Source organism: Gymnogyps californianus, chromosome 26 (assembly GCF_018139145.2).
Source record: "Gymnogyps californianus isolate 813 chromosome 26, ASM1813914v2, whole genome shotgun sequence".
In the NCBI taxonomy this organism is placed as follows: Eukaryota; Metazoa; Chordata; class Aves; order Accipitriformes; family Cathartidae; genus Gymnogyps; species Gymnogyps californianus.
Window position 1 is genome coordinate 722,466 of NC_059496.1, and position 27,337 is coordinate 749,802.

General features: G+C 58.4%; 1 pseudogene; it reads right to left on the minus strand.

Annotated features, from left to right (window-relative positions):
* Window positions 1-5,876: 5,876 nt before the first annotated feature.
* LOC127025952 (antigen WC1.1-like) lies at window positions 5,877-20,287 on the minus strand (annotated as a pseudogene).
* Window positions 20,288-27,337: the final 7,050 nt, after the last annotated feature.

Here is a 27,337-nt window from a genome sequence, read left to right on the forward strand (position 1 = left end):
ATGGTCCCTTGTGGTGCACTGGCTCCTGAGTTGTCCAGTCACAAGCTGTCCTGAGCAGAGTTTCTTGGCCCCCTTTGCCCCCTGCTGCAATGGTTGATGAAACACAGATGTGCTCCTCTGGGCATCAGCAGGGAGACACGCAGCACAGGGGGACCCCTTGGGGCCCCACATGAACATCCCTCTGCATTGGCTCCTTGCTGCTGCAGGGCACAGGTCGGACAGAAATGCCAGCCGTGGCTCCCCTGGGGTCTAGCATGGAAGGTCACCAACTCTCACACGGTGACTTCCAAACAGCCCCAGTTCAACCACTGGATGTCATTTACTCTCCAAATTTACCTCCCTCTGCATTTCCTGAGCATCACACATGCTTCTGTGTTCTCCATTCTCTCAGCACCAAACCCAGGGCTCACAGCACAAGTGTCTCAGCTGTCCCCAGTTTCCATACCCAAATCTGCTCACCCACCAGACTGGAGTGTCCAGCTCAGCTGCAGCCCTTCAAAGCCATCAGTCCCTGCCCAGAGGAAGAAAGACCTGCTCATGAGCTCCAACAAGCTGCTGGGCTCCCCTCTTGCAACCTCTTGCTGCTCCAGAACCTTCTCGCCCATCAGGAACACAGTGACAACTTTGACCCAGGACATCTCCCTCCGTCTTCAGTCTCAGCCTCTCCCCAGTCACCCAGTCAGGCCAAGGAATGGCACAGACTGGCCTATAGTCCCACAGCAACGTGCGTGTTCTAACCCCGTGCAGTTCTGCTGCCTCATAGCCAACTCCCCAGGCATGCACCTCCAGGAAGTCTGGCTTTTGTTGTGCTGAGCGCAAGGGAGAGGAGGGGAGAGGGAGACCATCTGAACAAGCAAAGTTACTGTCTTGCCAGCTTTGAGCGTGAGCTTGCAAATACTTGGCCACAGGGGTAGTGCCTGCAGGATTGTCATTGCTCCAAAAGAGTCCTTCTAGGTTGTTCTTGAGCAAGAATGGGAAAGTCATTGCCGGGGATGGGCTTTGAGGACCATGTGTGCAAAGCAGAAAGATGAGCAGTCCATCCTCTTAGTCCACTCAGCCACTCCAGAAGTTCACGGTGACTGTGGTCTGGTTTTGATTCCCCCAAACCCTCTCTGCCAGGCAGGGGCTCAGCAGGGAAAAATCTATGGCATTGGGAAAAATCTATGGCACTGGGCAACACAATTGCCCCAGCTGTACCACCATGGGGACACCGTCCCTGCGTGTGGTCAAACCATCGCCCTTTGAGTTAACAGCTGAACACGCTCAGCCACCCTGCCACAGAGACCCCAGCCAGGGCTGTCCCAGGCACTGCTTTTGCTGTCAGGACAGGCCTCAGTGCTGAAGGAGTGGGAAGGTCCCTGAGCCCAAGCCACATGCGCAGCCCCATGGAGGTGGAAGCCTGCCTTCACCTCACTCCAGGGATGTTGGGGACGAGGGGTGCAGGGAGAGGCCCAGTGCCTGGAGGAGGGGGATGTAAGATTTCTGCCCCCGTGTCTCCCCACCACATGCCCTGGGGTGCCATCAGAGGCTGGGGCACCTCCCCTCAGGGAGGGCATTTCCCTCACCCTGTTGCACGGCTCCTGCTGTGGAGTTGGGACAGATGAGGCCCAGAGGGTGTTGCCCTGGGCGTCAGAGGAGGCTCAGGGTTGTTTTCCTCTCCATCAACCCACCCTGGAGTGGTCCAGAGCATGGGAGAAGTGCCTGAGCAAGAGCCTCCTCCTGCCCCGTTGCCCTGCAGAGACGTTGAGGGGCTGCGCTCTGCAGTGCAGCACTGTGCCAAAATCAGACCCCAGCGGGAGAGGCTGTCCTGACTTCCCCCATCTCAGAAGGGTTCAAGTGCTGTTTTCTGCAGAAGGTCCCTGGCACCAGGGGACAACAGGACTGTGCTTGTCATAGACATTTATGGGAGGAGAGGGTCTCTCCTGCTGCGAGTGTCAAGGGGATGTAGCTCAGTGAAGAGCGCCGCTTTGCATGAGGGAGGTCCTGGTTCAATCCCCAGCATCTCCATGGGGTGTTTTTGCCCTGAATCCCAGCCTCAGGCAGGTGCGGGTTAGAGCTTGGGCAGTGGTCCTCTCCGACCCTGTGGGCTGTCCTGCCCACCCAGGGCTTGGCGTGAGGTGAGGAGGGCTATGTGCGCAGCCTCTGCTGAGCCCCCTCTTGGAGGAGAAGCAGGCAGCTGTGCTGACTCCTGAGATCGGGTCACTGCCCTGCACCACAGACCCACCCCACAGAGTGTGTCTGTGGGAGATCTCAGGCAGGGGACAGAGGTCAGCAGCACACTAGGAATCCTTTCTGGCTGCACTGAGAAATTGTGAGGGCGCTGGTCCAGCCCAGGTGTCCTGGGACCAGGCCACACTGGCCTGGTGGCTTTCCAGGTGTAAGGGTCTGAGATTGTCCTGTCTCCAGGTGGAGATCCCATACCATGTGGAAGCACCCCTCTGTGCCAGCAGGTAGGGTGTCTGAGCTGGACGAGCCTGAGCGGGGTGGGGTCTCCCAGCTGGATAGGAAATCCATCACGTGCTGACCCTGTCTCCAGGTCCTTTCCTCCCACAGTGGCTTGAGCAGGCCTCAGCTCAGGGAACCTGGAGCTGCTGAGGTCAGGCACAGCCCTGCTGAGGTGGGACTGGTAGGGCCGGTGCCCAGCTCTTGCTCCTGGGGTGTTTGGTGCCTCTGTCTTCCCTTGTGATGGCATTGGGAGGCACAGGCCTGTCCACCGCCATGCACAGGCAGTGAGGGCCAGGAGATGGTGCCTTGGCTGCTCCCTTGGCAATAACACCTGTAACCAAATGGGGTATGAGACATGGACTTTCACTGCAGGGTGCCCAGCCCCAGGAGCGTGAGCCCAGCCTCAGAGAAATAAGGTTGCCTCTCCCATGGACTTTAAAACAGCCATGCTCTGCCCAGCGTCGGGGCAGCAGTGCTGAGAGTTGGGGTCTCACTGTGACCCCCCCTCAGGTAGGTCCTCGGGAGCTGCAGGAGAAACCACAGATCTGGGGCACCCAGTGACAATCCTGCTTTGTTGCAGAGAATGGACCCAGCCCGCAGGGCCAGACTGTTCAGGTCCCAAAATGCCATGAAGCAGGTACTTTCTGCTCAGGTGTGCTGCCCCCTCAAGCACACACAGGCCTGTGGCTCATCCCCCAAGGAGGAGGAGGCAAACCTCTGCCAGGTGCCAGAGTAAGGCGAGAAATATTACACCTACGGAGGGCAGAGCTGGCGGCGAGGTGGCACGGGACAGGCACTGGGCTTCTTTGCCCTGGTCCCCACTTGGGACACCTTGACTCTGCTGGTCACGTGTCCATGCCTGCCCATAGACCCCCACCATCCTGTGTTCAGAAGATACACTCCCCCCTTCTTCTTTACTTCACTTCACCTTACTTCTCTGAGATGCAGGGCTGGAGCTTGCCCCAGTGGGAGTTTTCCAGGGGATGGAGGCTGTGTTTGCAGTGCCCGTATGTCACCCATCATCGTGGGCGTCTGGCCTGGGAACGCTGCTCTCCCATGGGGGCTGCCAGCAGGAAGGGTCCAGGGTATGGGGCAAAGGGGTGTGTGAGCCTGGGCTTCCCCCAGAACCCGCCAGCGTCACCCCAGGGGTGGTGGAGCTCCCGGCAGGGAATGGGGCAGTGCTGAAGTGGGAGAGGATGTTGGCGACAGCCGCCTCCTCCCCTCTTCTCCTCTAGGGCCAGATCCTGCTGTTTGCAGCAGTACTGAGCTGCAGTAACTCCCCACAGGGAACCCTGCCTGCCACAGACAGCAAATGCACCTTCCAGCCCACAGCAGAGGAGCCTTTTGGGGAAAAGGCAGAGGGGTGTGGAGACCCACCAGCGGGAGCAGGGAGGGCAGTTTGGGTGCGCAGGTCCTGCCCAGGTGTCAAAGCCTTCTCCTCGACTGGCTCCTGCATAAGAGCCTTCTCTGCGGGGCAGGGGCAGGTGAAAGCCCCGGCCAAGGGAGAGGGACCCTGGCTCAGCTCCCAGCAGCACCTGCTTTAGAGGAGGACACAAAATCTCATCTGCCATGGAAACGTGCCCACATGAGCATCCTCCCAGATGAGCCCTTCTTCAGGCCAGGGGCTGGACCACGGCTTTTGGCTACAGCACACATCTCGTGGGATCCTTTCTCCATCCCTCTGGCCCTCCAACAGCGCTGAGGGAAAGGTGCCCCAATCTCCCCTGCTCCCTTCCCTCCTGTACCTGCCCACAAGTACTGCCCCGACACAAACCCAAACTGACACCCCTGGCAAGGTAGCAGGAGGGCAGGGGTGGGGGCTGGAGGGGAGCAGGAGGAGGGGGTCCCAGGGCTGCTATGGGGCCTTACAGCCCCTGCTCAGGAAGAAGGCAGCTCTGCGGCTGTGGCAATAGTGCTCAGGGTCTGCAAGGGCCCAAGGCAATGGAGGAGCAATGGAGATGGGTCCTGGCAGAGCATGAGGAGAGGGAATCCCAGCCCCACATGTCCCTGAACATGGCTCTGCACCCTGTGCTGGGGCAGTGGGGAGCAGAGCTGCCTCCTAACCATTATGGGAGGTAATCGGTGGGCCTTGATCCCACCTGGGGCTGGCTGGGGTGTTCAGGGCACTGCAGCCACCTTAGCGCTCACTTCTGTGAGACAAAAGCCCAGGGCTTCCCCTGTCCTGGCAGCTCTGTCATGGCCTCTGCGCTGTGGGACCAGCGGGATCCAGGCAGGGGGAAAGAGGAGCTGGAAACCCAAGGGTGAGGAAATGGGTGCTGCCGCTGAGGTGCATCACGGGACCTATCAGAGAGCCATTTGGACTCGAAAGTGCCTGTGGCCAGCAGGATGGAAATGTCTCTGTCAGCAGGATTATTCCCCAGGGACCATGGGCTCTCGCAGCCCCACAGCCTGACCCCGACCCTGCGCCCCTTCCGCACCACCATGTCCTTCTTCTCTGCTCCCCCTGGTGAGCCTCAGGGAGACACCCCGCCACCTGGGCAGGCAAGCACCAGCTGTGGGTCAAAGCCCTCAGAGACTTTTAATAAGAAGAAACCGGGAGGCACAGCAGAAAGAGGGGAATAAAAAGAGAGGAAACTCCAGGCAGTTTCTGCTGCCCATGGGTCAAGGGAGACAGTTCCCATGTGCTCACAGCTCTCCCAGCTGCACAGACCTCTCCTCCCTCCCGGCTGCATGCAGCTGCACAGCAGGGATGGGCTCTCCTGGCCTGGGGCTCAGAGACTGTTGTGCACAGAGCTCCACTGTCACAGCCTTTGTGTCCTCACGGGGATGTGCCAGAGACACCTCTTCAGCATCATCATAGCCCATGCTTGCCAGGGATAGGGACAAGGTGTCTCCTTCAGCTCTGGGGACCCCGACACTTGTCCGGGAGCGCAGGCTGGCCCCTGCAGGCAGCAAGGCAGGACATTGCAGTTCACCTCATGGGGTCTGTACATCATCTTCCTCCCAGCTCCTCACCACATTCAGCTCCTTCTCCCACCCCCAGTCCCTCCAAGGAAAACTCCTGGGGCAGGTTCCCCCTTCCCAGGAGGTTGGGGTCTCAGGACAGCAGCGACTTGGGTGCCACCAGGGATGGCACCCCAGGAACCAGCAGTGCTAAATTTCCCTCTCACCTCTGGGTGTATCCCTGGGCCCTGCTCCTTCCTCTGGCACCCTGGACATTTCCCACTCGCCCTGCTCAGGGGCAGCGTCCTCCCCAGGGTCAGAAACCTCCCTGGCATCATCATAGCCATGCGCTGGCTCACCTGCGGCCAGGACAAGAACATCTGAAAGGAGAGGGGAGCTGGTGACAGTGAGAAGATACGACCTGCAGAGCAGAGGACGGGAGGAGGCGTAGGAACATAGGGCTGAGACACTGGTGTTGGCAGCGCCACAGGAGACCCCCATGTTCTCCCCATCTCTGACGCTGACACTCAGTGACTCCTCTGTCCATCACATGTCTGCAGGGAGACGAAGCCCATCCTGCCTCCGTTACCTGCTGCTGATGCCAGACCATCCTCGTCCTTGCTGAGCCCAGGGGAGGCCTGCAGCTGGCTCAGGGACTCCTCTGAAGAAGAGCCTGGAGAGATGCACAGCGGGTGTTATGGAGCGAGCCCCACTGACCTGGCCCATGGTCAGCGCTGCTGGGGAAGGGGGACCCACAGAGCTGGGGCTGCATGGGGAGGAGGGCTGGGAATTTACCCTGCTCCCCTGGCACAAACCCTGTCTCAAAGGTGCTCCCAGAGGTGCCCTAGGACAGCCCCTTCCCTCCCTCCTTGGGTGTCACATGGGGTGCAGGGGCAGAAAGAGAGGGGCTGTCCAGCTGGGATGGTGAAAGGTGGCTGGGAGAAAGCTTCTCTCCTGGGCCCAGGACCTGGATGCTCTCTTCACACACCACATGGCGCCAGTGCTGCAGGGACCACGGGCTGGGGGGCTTCAGGGGATCAGCTCCGGGTTAGGGCCAGGGGAAAGGGTCCTGCTGATGTGCCTCCAGGGAGGACCCACACCCACCTGAGCGACCAAACCTCGCCTGCTTCTCCCACGCTGGGCTGTAACCGATCTCCTCGTACACAGCCTCGGGGAAGAGCTCCTGAGCTCTCCTGGAGCCTGGGGATAGAGGCAGGGCTGGCAGAGGGACAGGCAGAGGGCCAATGGGACCCCACTGTGCTCCCCCAAACCTCTTCCTTGGGCCAGCCCAGCACTGCTCCAACAGCACAGACGCACTGCACTGTCCAGGCACGGCTGCCACATCCCCGGTGAGGGCAACATTGCTGTGCAGATCCTCTGGGGCAGCATCACCCTCACATCATCCCTTTGGAGACAGCGCTCATGCCCCTCTGGCCCCTGGGTCATGCCCCCTTGTCTGACCCTGGAGCAGCTCCCATGTTTCCTCCCCACCTGGAGCTGCCCTCTCTCTGCCCCACGGGTCTATAGCAGGGCCCCTGCCCTGCTGGTGGGTGGGCAGGGCTGGGCAGAGGGACAGGCTGGGAGCCTGACACCATGGAAATGGACCCTCCTGCCCCACGCTCCTCCTAGCATCTCCATTGCCCCAGAGTGCCCTCCACCAATACCCAGAGCACTGCTAGCCTTGGCCATCTCCCCTCTGCTCACATCTCCCCGAGCCCCACTCTCCCCGTTTCTCTCCTTGCCTCTGGCCAGCTCCCCCCACCTCTGGGCTCTCTCCACCCCTTGCTGCTGGTGCCCCACGGCCAGGCACTCACTGGGGTGGTGTCTGGGACAGGTGGCAGCACACAGTCCCACCCCCTCAGCTCTGCCTGTGCCCCTCACTGACATCCCGCAGCACCCCACAGCCCTTCCAGGAGGTATCTTCCCCTGGCACCATTGTGGCAGGACCCACCTCTGCGCCCAGTCCTGGTGCTTAGCACTTGCCCGGCCAGGAGGGCCAGGAGCAGGCAGAGGAGGGCCCCCAGGATGATGCAGATGATGACGGGCACTGAGACTCTCCCGCTGCCAGTCAGACGGCCTCGAGTGGGATCTGCATGGGCAAGAACATGGAAGGGGCAGCACCGGGCCTGGGAGAGGTGGACGCAGCATCAGTCCTGACCCCCATCACACAAGGCAGCAAGGGGTGGAGAGCCCCAGGGGTGAGTGATGGGCAAGCTTCTACCCTGCTGAGTAAATTACAACCCTCCCTAACCCACCACCACCCTCCCAGTGCCTCCTCCTCGGAGTTTCACACCCCAGCAAGGAGCCCCTTCCATCCAGCTGTGGGTCACAGCCTGGCCCCGGGGATACCCAGCCCCGGGGGGAGGACAAGTTACCTGCTTGGGGTGGGAATGCTGCCGTCCTGGGTGTAGCTGCAGAAGAGGCAAAGGAGAGCTGGGCTGAGACGGTGGGTGTGCGGGTCCCGGGGAGCCTCCTCCCCAACACACTGTGTGTGTGTCTGGAGATGCCCCTGACACATCCCCCCCAAATTGCCCCTCCTGTAGTGCTAGAAAGGGAGGCTGGGACAGGGCCCAGTGCCTCTGCTCTGGGAGGCAGGCAGGATGGCACAGGCAGCCCAGGGGATAGCCCTGGGGCTGCAGGGCCCCACGGGCAGTGGCCGGAGGACGTCCAGATCCACCGAGGCTGCTCCCCACTTGACACCAGCCTCCTGCACTCCACAGGAATGTTCCTGCTCTTGGGAGGTCAGGGCCCACGCCAGGACCAAGTGGGTGTAAGGCTTTCCCCAGCTCCCTGCCAAGACCCGAGCAAGGGTCCCAGCCCTGCCACTCACCTGAGCAGCGCACGGCAGCATCTTCCTTATGCCGACAAGCACCACTGTCCCCAGGCCGGGCCCAGCAGTCCTGCAGAGACGGCTCTGTCCCCCGGCACTCCACCTGCTCCAGCCAGATAGGGCCCATCCCCATCCCAAACGCAGCCTCATGCAGGGCAGACACCGCGGGGCCACAGCCCAGCTGCCTGCATGCCACCTCAGCATCCCGCATGTCCCAGGAATCGTCGCACACCGTCCCCCAAGAGCCACGGTGCCAGACCTCCACTCTGCCTGAGCACCTGTCCTCGCCTCCCACTGCACGAATCTTCTCCCTGGCTGGAGAAGGCAAAGACCTCCCATGGCACTGAGAGAGCAGGCAGAGCCCTGCCAGACAAGAAGGGTACACAGGGGAGCAGCTCCCTACCTGTGCAGCTCGTGGAGTTGGGGCACGGGGCCAACGGGGTCGGGGGCATTTCTGGGCGTCCCCCTGAAGAAGGAAACACTGTGGTGAAGGGGCTGGTTCAGGGGATGGTGCAGAAGAGAGCAGGGCTGAGCTCTGCTTGCCTCTCCCTGTGCCATCTTGGTCACGTCAGCAGCTGAACCCTGGTCATTCAGGGGACAGACGCAGGACTGTGGGGAGACCCTGACTGCTCAGCCCCAAAAGGCCCCTGGTTCAGAGAGCAGCAGGAGGGTGTCCATGGAGGGAAGGCTCTTCTGAACCCTATCTGGTCTCTTCTGAGACCTCACCTGGAGGTGCTTCTGCCTCCCGCAGGTGCTGCTGGCAGCCTGGGTGGCAACTGCTGCTGGACGTGGGTGGCTGTGGTCACGTTTGTGCCACCAGCAGCAGAAGGGTCTGACATGGCAATGAAAAGCCCTTCCAAGCTCTTTCTCTGTGTTTGGCCGTGCCCACCAGGGAGCAGGAGCTGGGGTGACAGTGGTGCCCAGGTGGCTCCAAGTTACCATTGCAGGTGATGTGGATCTCATCTCGCAGGTCTTCACATGACTGCGGGTTCCAGGGAGTGGAGGGACACTGCCAGAAGGAGCTGGTTTTCTCCCCACACTGCACGTTATCCAGCCAGGCAGGGCCAGACACCCTGCCGTAGGGCAGGTGTGTTTCCAGGGATCCTCCATCCCCGCAGCCCAGCTCCTTGCATGCCAGCGACACCGTGTCAAGAGTCATCGAGTTGGAGCAAATGCTCCCCCATGTCCCGTTGTAGAAAACCTGCAGGCGACCAGAGCAGCCGTCGCTGTTCTCCAGCCTCAGGGCCACGAACTCTGCAAGGAAAGGCACCAAGGGGGAACAGGCTGGTGTGGGGCTGTGGGAGCCAGGACACCTCTGCACCCCCCAGGCCCTCAGGTGGGCAGGGGCAGGGCCAGCATGTCCCCCTTGCACCCAGGGGCAGAGAGAAGTCCCTGACGGACAGACACCCCTGCCCTTCCCGCTAACCCTTGGGGACTGCTGAGCTCCCCAGGGACCCCCAGTGGGACTGAGGGTGCCTGTGCATGGGTGTCCACAGGACGGGCTCGGGCAGGAGCTCAGAGGCAGTCAGGGACAGCCTTGGCCATGCCCGGCTCTCCTTGTGTCCTGGCCTCCCCAGGAACCAGGCTCCCACCACAGGTCTTGGCACACACCTGAGCAGATGACTCCCACGTCCTCTTTGTGCCCGCAGTCGTGCTGCCCCCAGGGCCCAGCAGGGCAGTCCCAGAGAGCAGCTTCGGCCCCAGAGCAGTTCACACCATCCAGCCAGATCTGGCCGGAGCCTTCCCCAAACCAAGCAGAGCCAGCCGCCTCCACTGCCCCTCCACAGCCCAGCTGGTGGCAAACGACGGCGGCATCAGACAGGTCCCAGCCATCGTCACACACAGTCCCCCAGGTGCCCTGGTAGTACAGCTCCACTCTCCCAGCACAGCGCCCAGTCCCGTTCACCAGCCGGACCCACCGGCTCCCTGTAGTGGGTAGAAAGCCCGGTTGCTGTCAGGGCCTGGCTGCCCACCCACCCCGTCACCTGGGGGGCCCATGCAGTGCCGCTCACCCCAGCAAATGACTCCCACATCCTCCGCAACCCCTGCTGCCGGTGCACTCTCGGGCAGGGAGGTGTTGCAGAGGGCCAGGTTGGCCTCGTGCCCTGCGCACCGGACCCCTCGCAGCCCCACGGGGCCCGTCCCTCGCTCAGGCTTTGGGGGGTTGTAGGCTGTCCCTGCCTCTCCGCACCGCAGCTGCCGGCACACCACACTGGCCTCCTGCATGTCCCACTCGTCATCCAGAACTCTGCCCCACATCCCATGCTGGAAGATCTCCACTCGTCCGTCGCACCGGCTCCCTCCGCCCACCAGCCGCAGGGATGCAAAGCCGGCTGAGCCTGGGGACAACAGAGATACCACAGCCATTGGCGGCACTGGGGAGCAGGGCATCCTTCAGGGAGCAGGGCAAGGGGGGATTTTCTGACCAAACAGGACATGATTGAGCCTTTTGCTGACGAGAAGTAAGGGCAAAGCCTGAGGCCTCTCTGCAGCTCACACCCAGGTCTGCTGCTGCTGGGAGCACCCAGGCAGCTCCTGCCTGGCTGGTGGGATGAGGCTTTGCAGGGTTCTCTGTGGGGATGCGATGTGGTTGTCTGCAGCCAGAGGGATGGAGCAGAGCCCTGCAGCCCTGTCCTGGGCTCGTCCCACAGTACGAGAACAGAGGAGCCCAGGCCTGGTGGTGGCGCTGGGGCTAAGGCACTGCCCTGGGGGTAGATGCTTGCCTCCGTTCAGTCCTCAGCTCTCCCAAAGCAGAGCGGTCAGTCTGAGCAGGCAAAGCCCTCCAGATGGCTCCTGGGGATGCCAGGGTTTCTCCAGGGAGAACTTCAGCCTGGTACTGCCATGGGACCCCTGCTTTGGGTGGCCATGTTGAACACAAAGGGCAAATGGAGTTAATGCAGCATTTTTCCGACACTCACCTGAGCAAATGACAGCAGCAGTGTTCCCGTGGGAGCATGGTGAGGCCCCCAGGGTGATCACTGGGCACTGTGCCAGGTGGGCTTCAGTGCCGTCACAGTGGAAGGAGTCTCTCCAGACAGGGCCAGTCTCTCTCCCAAAGTGCTCTCCTCCAGGAATGGCCTCAGCAAACCCACAGTTGAGTTGACGACAGAGAACGTGGGCATCCGAGAGATCCCAGCGGGAGGCACAGAGGGTCCCCCAGGCCCCAGCACCTGGACCTCCACCCTCCCCGCACACGCTGTGCTGCCGTTCACCAGCCTGAACCCTGTGTACTCTGGGGACAGAGGAGGAGGAGAGAGGGTGGATTGGTGCTCTTGTACCCTCAGGAGCTGGGGGAGAGGCCAGAGGGACAGCATGCCTTTCTTCTCCTTCTCAACTATTTTCATGCTGCAGACAATGCCATCATCCCTCCTGTCCCCACACCCAGCCGAGCACATTCCTTGCTCTGTTCCCCGACCCCTGGCACAGCCCCCGTGTCCCTGAGTCCTTACGTGTGCAGGTGACAACAGCGCTGTTCGCGTGGGTGCAGGGCTGGTCCCTGGAGGACCCTCTGAGGCAGGAGATGAGGAGGGATTCATTCCCCACACACTGCAGCTCTCCGTCCCACATGGCACTGACCCCTTCTCCAAAGTGAGCTGCCTCAGCGACAGGCAGGGCTCTGCTGCACTGCAACTCCCTGCAGACCATGTCAGCAGCTTTGGCACCAAAGTGTGAAGCACAGACAGTTTTCCACTGGTCCCCGTCATGGATCTCCACACGTCCTGAGCAGCGGCTCTTCCCTTCCACCAGACGGACAAATCCTGGGAAAAAAACAAAACACCTGGCAGTTCCCAGAGTCCTCTGGCAGTTAAATGCCCACATCCCGCATCACCTCCAAGCAAGCTGTGACCAAACTGCCCATTGCACATCCCAGAGGACGCTGTTGGGGGAGTGTTGGTGACACAAACACATCCAGGCCCCCCTCCACCCCTTCTCTACACCATCACAGCACTCGAGGGTATGTGTCTGTTGCAGACTCACAGCCACAGGTACTGCTCAGACAAATTGCTCCCACACAAGGTCCCCTGTGCTGCCTGGCATGGTTCCCCCAGCACCGCAGTGGTGGGAGCAGTTGGGGTCCAGGAGAAGTGGCCCAGATGATACTGACTGCTGCAGCCTGCTCAGCCCCTGCAGAGCTTTGGGCCAGGCAGGACCATCACCCTGAGGCAACCAGAAGCGCACCCTGATCCCAGGGCTGTTCCTGGAGGATTGGGAGGTTCCTTTTAGGTGGGAGATGTCACAGAGCACAGAAATGGTGCAGCTGTTATCATGGCTGGTGCCTGTCCAGACCCCTCTGATGCTTGCCTGAGGGGGGATCTTCTGTCAGGGACACATCACTCTGCCCAGAGATGCACACAACCCAGATCAACGGCCGGACAGAGGGACCGGAGACTCTCATGCCCCCCTGGGCCCATGCCGGCTCTCAGGGAACAGCAGGCACAGATGAGGATCAGGATGTGCTGCCAAAGCCCCCATGACCTGGGGCAGTGTGGGGAGCCGTGGGCAGGCAGGAGAGATTGGACAGTGGGTCAGCACTGCCTGCATGGGGTCGTGTCCCTGCGGGGCTCTCACAGCCCCAGGGATTTCCCACTGCCAGCCTGTGAGTGCGTTGATGTGGGAGGGAGCAGCCACGGCCAAGCAGCCACCAAGCCCTGAGGCCTCGCAGTGCTGGACCACACAGCCGAGCCCTGGGGACAGGCAGCAAAGGGCTTTGTGGCCACCCTGCTCCTTTGCCCAGGGCCCAGCACTCATCCTCTCTGAAAAGCCCTTTTGATTCAGTCGAGGTACTCATGTCTGTGAGGGGGAATAACCCAGCGTGACCAGCCATCTCATGCCAGTCCTGCAAGACCTGGGGTGCCAAGCAAGTCCCTCCTGGCGTTTCCAGCAAGGGGACCCTCAGCAATGCTGGCTGGGAACTGGCAGAATGGGTGGAGGTTGATGAAGCCCAATGGACACCCTGGGTCAGGGACGGAGGATTCATCTGCAGCCCAAGACACCGACTGAGGTGGGGCTGAGACAGCGTGGCAGACTTAGTTCACCTCGGGGGTAGGCTCCCCCTGGCCTTTCCCTGGGAATCAGTTATATCAGCAATGACAGTCCCAGCTTGGCAGTGTGTTTGGCCACACTGGACCCAGCTCCAGCGTCTGCTTGTTGCTCCCTGAGGGCACACCCAGGTCCCTTCCCCCGTCCCAGCCCCAAAGCTAGGCAACAGGCTGACTGTCTCCTTACCTGAACACGTCACTCCAGCATCCTCACCATGATCACAGTTATGTTCACCCCATCCTGCGTGTTCACAGTCAGACAGGGCAGACTCGGTGCCATTACAGCCAACGTCATCCATCCAAATGGGGCCAGATCCTTGCCCAAAGTGTCCGTACTGAGGAGCTCCAACAGCAGACCCACAGTCCAGCTGCTTACAAACCACTGCGGCGGCGTCCATGCCCCAGAAGTCACCACACACGGTGCCCCACTGGCCCTCTTGTTTCACCTCCACTCTCCCAGCACAGCGTTTGCCACCATCCGCCAGCCTCACCTCCACAGCACCTTCAAACACTGACACAGGACAGTCAGAACAGCGCTGAGCCCCAGCACTGCAGGTCTGGGTGATCCCCTGCCTGGGTGGAGTCAGAGGTGCCAGGGTGGGAGCCCACTCCCCTCCAGGCTGTCCCCTGGGCAGTGCAGGAGTCCCTTCTATCCCCACGGACTGCGCAAGGCTGGGGGTGTGCAGTTGTGGCCCTGCTGGGTCATTTGTGGCCCCACAGCCTTTGGCACCTCCTTCTACCCCAACGGCCAGCTGCCACCTGCCCCTGGCCCATGCCCACCTAGGGCACCTGCTCCTCCCCACCCAGCACCCTGAGAAGAGACCTGCCCCCACAGGGCTCCCCCGAGCACACACTGCTGCTTCTCCCCAGGGCCCCCAGCTGCCCGGAGCACAGCCTGCCCCGGGCTCCTCCCAGCTTATCCTCTGCCTTCAGGTCTTGCTGTGTCCCCTGCGGAACAACACAATGATCCCAGTGAGCCCTCCCACACTATGCCCCATCCTTGTCCTTGGGCATCAGCCCAGCCCTGCCCTTGTCTAGGATCCCCCAGGAAGGTCACCTCTCTGCCAGCCTGTGGGAACAGACACCCCACTTCCCTTGTCCCCACACCCACAACCTGCCTCCCCTCAGGCTGGAGCTCACCCCAGTGTTCAACGCCCATCCCTGAGCCCTTACGTGTGCAGGTGACAACAGCGCTGTTCTCATGGGTGCAGGGCTGGTCCCTGGAGGACCCTCTGAGGCAGGAGATGAGGAGGGATTCATTCCCCACACACTGCAGCTCTCCGTCCCACATGGCACTGACCCCTTCTCCAAAGTGAGCTGCCTCAGCGACAGGCAGGGCTCTGCCACACTGCAACTCTCTGCAGACCATGTCAGCAGCTTTGGCACCAAAGTGTGAAGCACAGACAGTTTTCCACTGGTCCCCGTCATGGATCTCCACACGTCCTGAGCAGCGGCTCTTCCCTTCCACCAGACGGACAAATCCTGGGAAAAAACCAAAACACCTGGCAGTTCCCAGAGCCCTCTGGCAGTTAAATGCCCACATCCTGCATCACCTCCAAGCAAGCTATGACCAAACTGCCCATTGCACATCCCAGAGGAAGCTGTTGGGGGAGTGTTGGTGACACAAACACATCCAGGCCCCCCTCCACCCCTTCTCTACACCATCACAGCACTCGAGGGTATGTGTCTGTTGCAGACTCACAGCCACAGGTACTGCTCAGACAAACTGCTCCCACACAAGGTCCCCTGTGCTGCCTGGCATGGTCCCCCCAGCACCACAGTGGTGGGAGCAGTTCAGGTCCAGGAGAAGTGGCCCAGATGATACTGACTGCTGCAGCCTGCTCAGCCCCTGCAGAGCTTCAGGCCAGGCAAGACCATCACCCTGAGGCAACCAGAAGCGCACCCTGATCCCAGGGCTGTTCCTGGAGGATTGGGAGGTTCCTTTTAGGTGGGAGATGTCACAGAGCACAGAAATGGTTATCATGGCTGGAGCCTGTCCAGACCCCTCCAATACCTGTTTGGAGGGGGTGTCCTCAGCCAGGGACACAGTGCTCTGCCTGGAGGTGCACAGGTCCAAAGCCAATGGCCGGACAGAGGGGCTGGAGACTTGCATGACCCCCTGGCCTCACGCTGGCTCAGAGGGTAACAGCACGCACTGATGAGGATCAGGATGTGCTGCCAAAGCCCCCGTGTCATGGGGCAGTGTGAGGAGCCGTGGGCAGGCAGGAGAGATTGGACAGTGGGTCAGTGCTGCCTGCACAGGGTCATGTCCCTGCGGGGCTCTCACAGCCCCAGGGATTTCCCAGTGCCAGCCTGTGACTGTGGTGATGTGGGAGGGAGCAGCCAGGGTCAAGCAGCCACCAAGCCCTGAGGCCTCGCACTGTTTGAACACACAGTTGAGCCCTTGGGACAGGCAGCGAAGGGCTTTGTGGCCACCCTGCTCCTTTGCCCAGGGCCCAGCACTCATCCTCTCTGAAAAGTCCCTTCAATTCAGTCGAGGTACTCATGTCTGTGAGGGGGAATAACCCAGCGTGACCAGCCATCTCACACCAGTCCTCCAAGATGTGGAGTGCCAAGCAAGTCCCACCTGGTGTTTCCAGCACAGGGACCCTCAGCATTGTTGGCTGGGAACTGGCAGAATGGGTGGAGGTTGATGAAGCCCAATGGACACCCTGGGTCAGGGACGGAGGATTCATCTGCAGCCCAAGACACCGACTGAGGTGGGGCTGAGACAGTGTGGCAGAGTTAGTTCACCTTGGGGTAGGCTCCCACTGGCCTTTCCCTGGGAACGGTTACATCAGCAATGACAGTCCCAGCTTGGCAGTGTGCTTGGCCACACTGGACCCAGCTCCAGCATCTGCTTGTTGCTCCCTGAGGGCACACCCAGGTCCCTTCCCCCGTCCCAGCCCCAAAGCTAGGCAAAAGACTGACCCCTTACCTGAACACATCACTCCAGCATCCTCACCATGATCACAGTCATGTTCACCCCATCCTGCGTGTTCGCAGTCAGACAGGGCAGACTCGGTGCCATTACAGCCAACGTCATCCATCCAAATGGGGCCAGATCCTTGCCCAAAGTGTGCATACTGAGGAGCTCCAACAGCAGACCCACAGTCCAGCTGCTTGCAAACCACTGCCGCATCATTCATACTCCAGTAGTCACCACACACAGTGCCCCACTGGCCCTCTTGTTTCACCTCCACTCTCCCAGCACAGCGCCTGCCACCATTCGCCAGCCTCACCTCTGCAGCACCTTTGAACATCAACATGAGGCGGGTCAGGAGAGCGCCAAGCCCCAGCACTGCAGGTCTGGGGGAAACCCCTTCCTGGGCCATGTCAGAGGTAATGGGGTGGGAGCCCACTCCCCTCTAGGCTGTCCCCAGTGCAGTGTGGGGGTCCATTCTGGGCATCACATGCCATCCCACTGCACAAGGCACCTCTTCCCACACCAATGGCCACATGCCCCCCACCCATACCTGCCCAGCCCTGCACTGGGCACTGGCTCCTCCCCAGCCCAGCACCCCCTCAACAGCCCTGTGTACCCAGGCCTGCAGCTTCCTGTGCAAACCACCTGCCCCACCACCATCCAAACCCACCCCATGGCTTTTTGAGTTCCCAGGGAGCACCAAGACAAATCCGAGGATTCCCCAGCCCATGTCCTCTCCTCGCCCCTGGCGTCAGTCTCTCTGTGGGGTACACACTGCCCTCATGGGGTCAGGGCTCCCCTGGAACAAGGGGGCAGTGAGCAGCACACAAACCCTCCAGGCTACCCCAGAGGTTGGCAGTGCTCTGGGGATCTCTGGGGGCTGCCATCACCAGCTAGGCCACCACTGGCTCCAGAGGCACAGTGCTGGGCAACAGGGGGTACCCCACGACAGGCCGTCTATGAATGCAGCCAGGCACAGGCTGTCCTAAACACTGGAGCCCTGGAAAAGCAGATACTCTCTCCCACCCACATGGGCACAGGGAAAGGCACAGGCTCCATGGACTTGAGCCCCTTCTGCCCCTCGTCTCAGTAGCACCTGCAAAGAAACCCCATTCCCAGGCGGATCCTGATGACCACCCTGGAGCCCCTGGCCCTGGGCTGTGGGACAAGGCAGTCAGCACTTACCCCTGCACAGCTGTACCCAGAGCAGCAGCCACAGCATCGGAGGGGACAGGACTCCCTCTCGGCCCATCCTGAGCCTCCTGCCCTGCCAGCACATCCCTGCTGCGCCACACTCCCTGCCAGAGTTCCTCGCGACTCATGGGGACAATGATGACGAGAGGGCAATATATCTCTGCAGATGCCAGCCCAGCTACAGGAGGAGCCAATCAAAGCGGCAGCACCTTTTTAGACATTATCGGGAGCTATCTCCCCTCCGACACAGCCCAGCCCTCCAATGAACTGCTCCAGCGCCATTCGTGACCATATATGAGGGATGGCTCCACTGCAGGTGTCACGTCACTGTGGTGGCGGTGCGTCACAGAACAGGGCCGGCTGTAGTGGGGGAAAATGGATTTTTCATGCCTTGAACCCTGCTGTGTGGACCAGGAGCACTGAGCATCTCCTATACCAGGCACATCCAACAGCCCAAGGTGCGAGTGTCCAGCTGTCCCCGTGCCATGGAACCACAGGGCTGGGACTGCACCAGGGGCTGTGTCAGGAAGGGAAGGAAACAGCCCCTGCCCCTGCTTCAGATCCTGCTGTGCTAGGAGCAGCAGCTGGGAAAAGGCCTTAGCTCAGGCCAGAGCCCCATCCCAGGAGTACTGGCTTGCCCGTCCCTCCCTGGAGAGCCCCATGGAAAGTCCCTTGAAATGAGCTGGAGCTGGGACATGTCCCTGCCCTGGCAGCAGACACGCAGCCCAGAGGCTCAGATGTATCCCTGCCTCTTGACATGTCACCAAGGGGCCGTTATTCCCCACGGGTGGCTCAGGAGCTGCAGCCTGCAGGTGCACAAACCACAGCCCACGTGGTCTTGCAGTGCGCCCCATGCTCCCCCCACAGCGCCTGGGCAGGAAGCCTGTGGTTTCCTCCTGGCACTGTGCCCAGGCACATCCCTGTGGTGCCCCTGAGCCACCCCCACCCCGACTGCTCCAGCCAGGGCTGCAGGGGCTGCTCCTTCAGCCTCACAGACATGGGGCCGGGCAGCTCCCGTCCCACATCATGCCCTTCTGATGGGGCACACGGCTGCTCTGCACCGAGCCCCACAGCCATGGGGTGTCATCTGTGACGTTACCTCACACCCTCCTACGGCCACTGCTGTGTGCTCATGGGTTATACTGATGGTGACCTCACACCCCTCCTACTGCCATCGCTGTGTGCTCATGAGTTACACTGTCACACGTGTGTGTGCAGTGTATGGACTGCTGCTGCTAACGATGGTTCTTCCAAAACCCCATATTTGGTTGTGGTCTAAATATTGACTTGGTGACATCAGAAGCACCTACACAAGCTATGTGCCAGCTTCGGCCCTATCAGCTGCTCAGGCTCTAGTGACCTCAAAACAACCTACACATACCTGTCATGCTTTAACCCTAGCCAGCACCCACACAGTTGCTCGCTCACTATTTCAGTAAACAGAAAGTTAATTCTATCCCAGCTAAAACCAGTACAGTGCCAGATGCCTGCTCCTGCCCTATCAGCTTCTCAGGCACCAGTGACCTCACAGGAATCTATACACCCATTTGCCATGTCCTTGCTGTTGAGGTACTCTGCCTCTGGTGACCTCACAAGCATGTATAAGGGCCATGCTCCTGATCGAGGCCTATCAGCTATTCAGCCAAGAGTGACATCACAAGTACATACCCAAGCCATGTGTCTCCCTCCTCCCTATCAGCTACTCAGGCACCAGTGACCTGACCACCACATATCCACCTACTTGCTATCTGCTCGCCTATGAGATATCAAGGCACAAGTGACCTCACAAGCTCCAACACAAGCCATGTGCATGCTCTTGGCCTATCAGCTACTCAGGTATCAGGAATCTCACAACACTTCCACAGGCCATGTGCCAGCTCCCAGCCTATGATCTACTCAGGCACCAGTGACCTCACAAACACATACCAACCTATTTGCTCTGTGCTCGTGTGGTGGGGTGACCCCATGTGGCAGCCCCCACCCAGTCACTTGCTCACTCCCCACCAGCGGGATGGGGGAGGGAACTGGAAGGGCAAAAGCCAGGAAAAAAGTCTCATGGGTCAAGATAAAGACAGTTTAATAAGTGGAGAATAATCACTCACAGCAGGAGATTGATGCCAAGCCAGTCTCTGAGCAAAGAACACACACCCCCTCCCCAGTTTTACTGCTGACCATGACATCATATGGTGTGCAATATCCCTTTGGTCAGTTGGAGTCAGCTGTCCTGGCTTTGTCCCCTCCCAGCCTCTTGCCACCCCCAGCCTTCTCACTGTGGGAGCTGAGTGAGAAAGAGAGAAGGCCTTGACGCTGTGCAAGCACTGCTCAGCAACAGCTCCAATGTCAGTGTGTTCTCAACACTGTTTTGGCCACCAAGGCAAAGCACAGCACCATAGCGGCTGCTAACAAGAAAATTAACTCCGTCCCAGCCATACCCAGTACAATCTCCACCCCTTCTTCCATACCAGTTGCATCCTGCTCAGGTCCTACAGTATTCAATACAAATGTACATTACATCCACCACCCCTCACCCCCTTCCCCATCCTTTCACATGACATACACACAGCACACTGGCTTTGGCTGGTGTGGCTCAGGTGGACCTGGACAAGTGCCAGCACACTCCTGACTTCTCCCCTCACTCACTCAGCCAGAGCTTTTTGAAACATTCCATCAGGTTATCAACCTAAGGACAAGGAAATCTAAATAGCACCACTCTGCACCACACAGTGGTCTTGCAGGTAGCTGTGAGATCCCTCACACCCATGGGGAAAGGGAGTTCCCCACTACCACCCTGCCTCTGTTTGGCACCTTGAAATCCACTTTGCAGTTCATGGGCTCACTGGCTGTTTCTTCTGGTTCACGTGGTCTTTTTTGAGATCCTCTTTGGGTCTTTTCCATATTGTCCCCATGCTCATATTCTTCTGAAGTTGGCATTTTGTCCTGGTTTTCCATGTTGGCAGACAGCATTGCCTGTGTCTTGCAGCACCGAGAAAAGCTCAGAGGCTGCCCCAGTAACCCTGCGTGGCCATCCTGCTGGGCTGGTCTGGGATGTTGGGGCCTCCTAGGCCACTTCCCAGGATTGGGCTCTTCTTTGTCTGTTAACAGGATTTGTGTGGAGGGCCCCTTGGTGGCCTCCTGGGAGGGGGTCGCAGCCCTCAGGCATGTTCCCACTGCCTTGAAGTTCCCCCCACAACATGTCTGGGCTTCTTCTGCAGCCTGGCAAAGTGGGGGACCTCGACCCACCCTTGTAATTTTATTTCTATTCACATTTAAACTCTAATTCTTCATTCATTAGCTCTTATTAAAGAAGGCTTTCTCCATTCATACCTATGTGATAATGGCTATATATATTTAATTTTTCTGGCTTTATAAATGTTTTTATATAAATAAAAATAAATATATATATAAATGTATACATGTACATATGTGTATAGAGGCGTATATATATTTAAAATACCGTATATATTGATAAATAAATAAAAGTATATTTATACATATTTGTACACTCACACATATATTTCTAAAAATGTATATCTTGTAATACAGGTATATATTTTTATATCTGAGCACTTCCTTGTCCAAAGCAGGCAGGCAGCCAGTCACAGGGCTGCATGAGAACATGTGGGTATGATGGTGTCAAAAAATGGCTGCCACCCAACCACGATGCAGCATGAAAACATGTGGGGAATGAGGCAGTCAGAACCGGGGGCCTCCCTGTATGTAACGACAGGGGGCTTCCTTTGCTGATGTGCTTCTGGGTGCACGGGGAGGGGAGGCTCCTTTTGCCAGCCAGTCACAGGTCTTCCTGAGAACACATGGGTTTGACGCTGGCAAGCAATGGCTGTCAGCCAATCACAGAGCAGTATGATGTTTAAGAACATGGCAGCCCACTCCCATAAAATGGCAGCCCCTGTTCATATAATGGCAGCCCCCCAAATGGCAGCCAAAACAAAATGGCTGCCCCTGGGTATGGAGGGGAAGGGCCTTCTGGGTCAGAGGTACTTCCAGGTAAAGCAGAAGGGGTGGCCGCTCCTTCCAGGCAATCCCCACAAGGCACGTGACCAGTAGAGGGGAGTGACTTCCGGGGCAAATGGCCCCTCAGGCAGCTGGCAGCGGGTGGGCAGGGCATTGCTCACGTCTTACCTGCAGTACCGGTGGTGCCTGTGCTCCTGGCGTGTGCCAGGGCAATGAACCAAATAAGCACAAGGAAGGCACATGGTGAGGTAAAAATGCTTCTTTTGCGCCGTGGTCAGATAACGGGTCCCTGTGGTGTCAGAGCTTCAGTGTTTGTGCCTGAGCTAAGAACTTTCCCAGCCTCCGTGCGCTTCAAGACAGCACAACCCTTCTCAAAAAACCCACTACGGGACCCTCCTGGGTCTCGTGTGAAAATCTGCGCTACTGTGCTGAGGATCCCCTCGGAGCAGGGATGGCACAAAGCCTTTTCCACATGCCTCCTCACCTGGCCCTGATCTCCCTGTTTCTCAGCACCTGAAGCCCCCCTCCATCTCCTGCCCATCCCTGAATCTGGTGCTGGCAGTGCTGTACTCGGTGGTGCCTCCAGCAGTGAACCCCCTCACCTACAGCATGAGGAACCAGGAGCTCAAGGATGCCGTTAGGAAAGGGCTTACATGAAAGGTTTTGCAATAGTGATAAACTCTCCATCTCTCTCCACAAACGACTCCCAGGATATCCCATCCCAAATGGGTGCTTTGATGTATCATCGTTACTGTTACCAGTCTCATTAACATTAACTTTATCGTTATTGTTACTTGTGGTGATCATGTTCTCAGACAAATGTTTGGATTTGTCTCACTTGTCCAGAGGCATGAACCTGCTCTGTCTCACCTGGAGCCTGTGTAAGAGTGTGTCTAACACTGGGGCGGAGCTGACTCCCCCACAGGCTCCCTGTAATAAACTGGGATCTCCCCAGTGCACTGGGGAAATTAGCAGCAGTGCTCCCCATCCAGCTGGAGCTGCTTCCCACCCTGACCAGCAAGGCCAGTGTGGAGTCACCCTGTGACCCCAGGCACCACAGCCAAATGGCTCTGCAGAGCAGCACCGCCAGCTCGGGGCCCTGCAGGGATGATGGGGAAGGGGCCAGGAACAGCCAGGTAGATCAGCAGAGGGTTAGGGAGAGCTCAGAACAGAGATGACCTAGGCTGGAAATTGCCTCAGAGACAAAAATACCAGCGTTCACCTAATCCAAGACAACGCCCAGACTGTGGGTGCCCTAAAGCACATTCATGGTGCAGAGGCAGAAGTCCTCGCTGTGCTGGTGCTCCACCAGGCCTGGGTAGTGGATGAAGAAGGGCTGGTGCTCACAACTACCCATCTCTTAGTGCCATCGCCCCTCCTCAAGGGTGGCATCGAAAGGGAGGCTGGGACCCTGCATCAGGGCTTGCACTGAAGGAAGCATGACTCAGCAGCCCTGTGAGTTTGCTGCTGTCCCTCAGTCTCTGTGGCCAGCACATGTCCTTGACACAGCCTCCTCCACCCCACGCGCTGTCCCTTACCCCAAAGTCACCCCCAGTCCTAGTTCCTCCGAGCAGCCATTTCCAGCCCTGGCCATTCATCACCATGGTCCAGCTGAGGGCTGATCTTTGAAATGTGACCAGCCCCGTCCTCTTGCTGGGCTCAGTGTGTGCACTTGGGGAATACCCAGACCTGCATGGTCTCAGACATGCCCAGAGCCTGGCAGACCCCAGAGCAGGGCTGTCTGCAAAGCCTCACATGGGCCATGGCCAAGGCAGGGAAGGGGTCGGGTGCTGGGGCGAGCAGTCAAAGCCAGACGGCCACAGGGGAACGGGGCACTGAGGTCTGTTGTGGGAAGTGTGCCAGGAGGATGTTTCCCCAGCCCTGAATGCACTCTGTCCTGAGTGGTGCCTGCAGGGCAGAGCTCTGGGGCCACCTGTGGGGATGCAGGGCTGGGCCAGCCCAGGGACAAGGACAGGGATCTGAACAAAAGCCACGATGCTCCAAGAAGCTCCCACGCTGATGGAAACCCCAAATTCCCCTCCATTCCCAGGCAGGCAGGGCTGTCACCCCAGTCAGTGGGATTGCTCCGGGGACTCAAAAGACACCCTGGGGTGGGAGGTGCAGGGCAGCCAAGATTGACCCCAGCACTCCCAGCTGCCCCTCTGCAGCCAGAGCAGCTCTCCAGAGTTGGGATGAGACTCGCTGCTGCTCTCTCCATGGTCAGAGCTCTCTTGGGGCTGCAGCCACTGGCACTGCCTGCTGGGAGCCCCAGACCTAGTTCTGAGCCCCAGTGCCCTCACCACAGCTCTTAGTACTTCCCCTCCCATGCCAGCATCTTCTCTCAGGAGCACCACCAAGTGCATTACTCCCTGACCAGGTATGCAGAGGAGCTGCTGGAGGACTTCTCTGCTCACCCCTTCTGCCGCCAGCTCTGTCCCGGTGTCAGCCCACAGGCACCACCATAGTTCCTTGGTGTTAGGTGCTTGGCGTCTCGACGTGGCCTTCGCTGAGCCTCTGCAGGGACCCCCAGTGAGCATCTCTGCTTGGAGCTGGCCACCACATGCTGGCTGCAGTCACAGGGGATCCTGTTGAGGCCACATCTGGAGAGTAGGTTGTGATTGTCCTTGGTCAGAGTAGGGGTGAGGATCTGACAGTCAGGAGGGAAAGAGAGGACAAGAGACAATGAGGACAAGAAGCAGGAAGGGAAATTTCAAATGAGGTTTACAGGAAAAAAATCACCTTGATAGTTGATTAGTACTGGCTCTGGGGCCCAGAGGTTTTCAAAACTCAACTGGAGAAAGCACTGACCAATGCATTCTAGCTGACATGTTCTCCCTGCTCAGAGCAGATAAGTAGCACTAGACACCTCCATGGGTCCCTTCTGACCCTTCTTGGTGGTATGTCTGGAGATCGCCTAGTCGAGTCCCCACTGCTCAAGCAGGATCAGCTAGAGCGGGTTTCCCAGTACAGGATCCAGCTGGGTTTTGAATATTTCCATGGATGGAGACTCCACAACCTCTCTGGGCAACCTGTTCCAGTGATCAATCACCCTCCCAGTAGAGAAGTGTTTTATTGTATTGAGATGGAAGTTCCTGTGCTTCAGTTTCTGCCCATTGTCTGTCACTGTGCAGCAGGGAGAAGATTGTGGCTCCCTCTTCTTCATTCCCTCCCATCAGGTATTGATACACATTGATAAGATGTGTGATGAGCCTTCCCTTCTGCAGGCTAAAAAGTCCCAGCTCTCTCAGGCTCTCCTCCTGAAGGATGCTTGTGTGACTTGAGAATCTCTGTGGCCCTTTGCTGGACTCGCTGCAGTAAGGGCATGTCTCTCTTGTAGTGGGCAGCCCAGCACTGGACACAGCACTCCAGATGGGGCTTCCCCAGTGCTGACTAGAGGGGAAGGATCACCTCTCTCGACCTGCTGGCAAACCGCTCCTGAATGGAGCCCAGGGGGCTGTAGGCCTGCTTTGCCACACAGCCACACTGCTGGCTCATGGGCAGCTTGCTGCCCTCCAGGGCCCCCTGGTCCTTCTCTCCAAACCTGCTTTCCAGCCAGTCAGCCCCCAGCCTGTACTGGTCCGTGGGGTTCTTCCTGCCCAGGGGCAGGACTTTGTGTTTCCCTTGCTTGAACTTCATGAGGTTGCTCTCTGCCCAGTTCTCCAGCCTGCCCAGGTCCTTCAGAGCAGCAGTGGCAACCAGCTGGTGTGTCAGCCACTCCTCCTGTTGTGGTTTAACTCCAGCCGGCAACTAAGCACCACACAGCCGCTCACTCCCTCCCCCCCGTTGGGATGGGGGAGAGAATTGGAAGAGTAAAAGTGAGAAAACTCGTGGGTTGAGATAAAGACAGTTTAACAGGTAAAGGAAAAGCCTCGCACGCAAGCAAAGCAAAACAAGGAATTCATTCACTACTTCCCACCTACAGACACACATTAAGAGCTGACACAATGAAGCTTCCGTTCATGGGGACCTTGAGAAACTCTGGGATTTGGCCAACAGAAACCGCACCAGGTTTTACAAGGAGAAGTGGCCAGTCCTGCATCAGGGCAGAATAGCTCCGTGTATCAGGGCAAGCTTGGAGGTGACTGGCTGAGGAGTGGCCCTGAGGAGAAGGCCATAGTTGCTACAAGGGATGCTATAGGAGCCAGTAGAGCATATTGACCACGAATAAGGCCAGCTGCATACAGTCCTTAATTAGGAGGAGTGTGGCCACTCAGACCAGGGGAGTTACCTCTCCCCTTGACTCATCAGTGGTGTGGCCACATCTGGAATAATGTGTCCTGGTGTGGGGCTCCATGTTGTGCAGGAGTGGGGAGGAACTGGAGAAGGTTGAGAGGACGTCTGCCAAGATGGACTTAAGGGCTGAATCACATGAGTTGTGAAATGGATTCCTGTGTAGAGGAAAGAGCATGAGAAAGGGAAATTTGAGAGTCTGAGGCTGGGCATGAAGAAAAATGAGATGTCACTTGAAGGGGAATGCCGTGGTGCAACAGGTCACCGAGGGCAGTAAGGGGGGTGTGCCTGTGATGAGCCAATGGCTTTGTGTTTCAAAGGCATCAGTACAGGTAGGAACATGCAAGGGTGAGAGCAAGGTGGGGAAGTTAGGATAGTGTGTCGACAGCCTGCAGGGAAAGAGGAGCAAGCGTGGGACAGTGTAGGACATCCTGTGGTGGAGATGGCTGACAGCCGCTAGCTGTAGAAGAACTGTTTTCGACAGAGAGATAGGAAGGGATAGCTATAAACACAATGAAGGAGCTGATTAAGGAGTTAATCTGACTTGTGAAAGATGGGGCAAGTTTCTAATTTCCTGAAGCTCAAAGCAGCAACCAGATACTTGGGAAGTATGTGAATGAACAAATAGCAAGGCAAGGAGGAAATGTCTCTGCAGCACAAGACTCCTGGCCCAGGGGCTCCTCAGGCTCCTCCTGCTGCCCCTGCGACAGAACAGCCTGCCCCAAGCTGCTGCATGCAGAAAGAAGTTTCTCTTTGTAATTTCTTCCCCCGTAAGCACAGAGTTGCTTCTTTCTTCTTCTCCGGGAATTCCCCATCCCCAGAGAGCCTTTCCCAGGGCAGTGTGTCCATGCTGGCCTAGCCAGCCATTACTTCCCCTCCCTGTGCTCCCTGCAGGGCCCTGAGCTGGCTGTGCTGCTCTGCAGGGCAAGTGGGTGGTGGTGCCCAAAACCTACAAGGAGACAATCCCAGGCAGATCCCTGCTGATCATTCAGGGATCACGTCCCGGGGCACTGGGCATGTACATGTGAAGGCTCAGCCCAGGCCTGTTCCCCAACACATGGCCCCATGTCCTCCACCCCTCAGCCCACGGAGAACTTGAGCACAGCAGTACAGCTTTGTAAGTGGAAGTTTCTGCAGCCTGTCCTTCACTTCAGCTTTGGAAGAAGAGCCCAACCTCCAGACACCGGCCCTGAGGAAATACCCTTTTATTGCAGAGATGTGAGACGGGAGGCCAGCTGTACCGTAGTGCCAGACACACGTACAAAGGCCTCTGGGTCAGACAGGCTGGGTTCATGCCCCTGGAGAAGTGGTGTGGATGCAGACATTCCTGGATAAACTTGGTTATCACAGATAAAATGCTCAAAGCACAGGAGGTTCTTGAGGTACGTTGGAAATCACTTGTGAAGAGACACGTGCAGCTTACTGCTGCTGACAGAAAAATACTGAATCAGTTTCTTCAGGGTGTCTTTGAGCTCCTTGTTCCTCATGCTGTAGATGAGGGGGTTCACTGCTGGAGGTACCACCGAGTACAGCACTGCCAGCACCAGGTCCAGAGCTGGTGAAAAGATGGAGGGGGGCTTCAGGTAGGCAAACATGGCAGTGATCAAAACCAGGGAGACCACAGCCATGTGAGGAAGGCACATGGAAAAGGCTTTGTGCTGTCCGTGCTTAGATGGGATCCTCAGCACAGCCCTGAAGATCTGCACATAGGACAGCACAATGAAAACAAGGCACCCTGAAGATAAAGAAAAACCAAAGAGAAGAAGCCCAGCTTTCCTGAAGTAGGAGTGTGAGCAG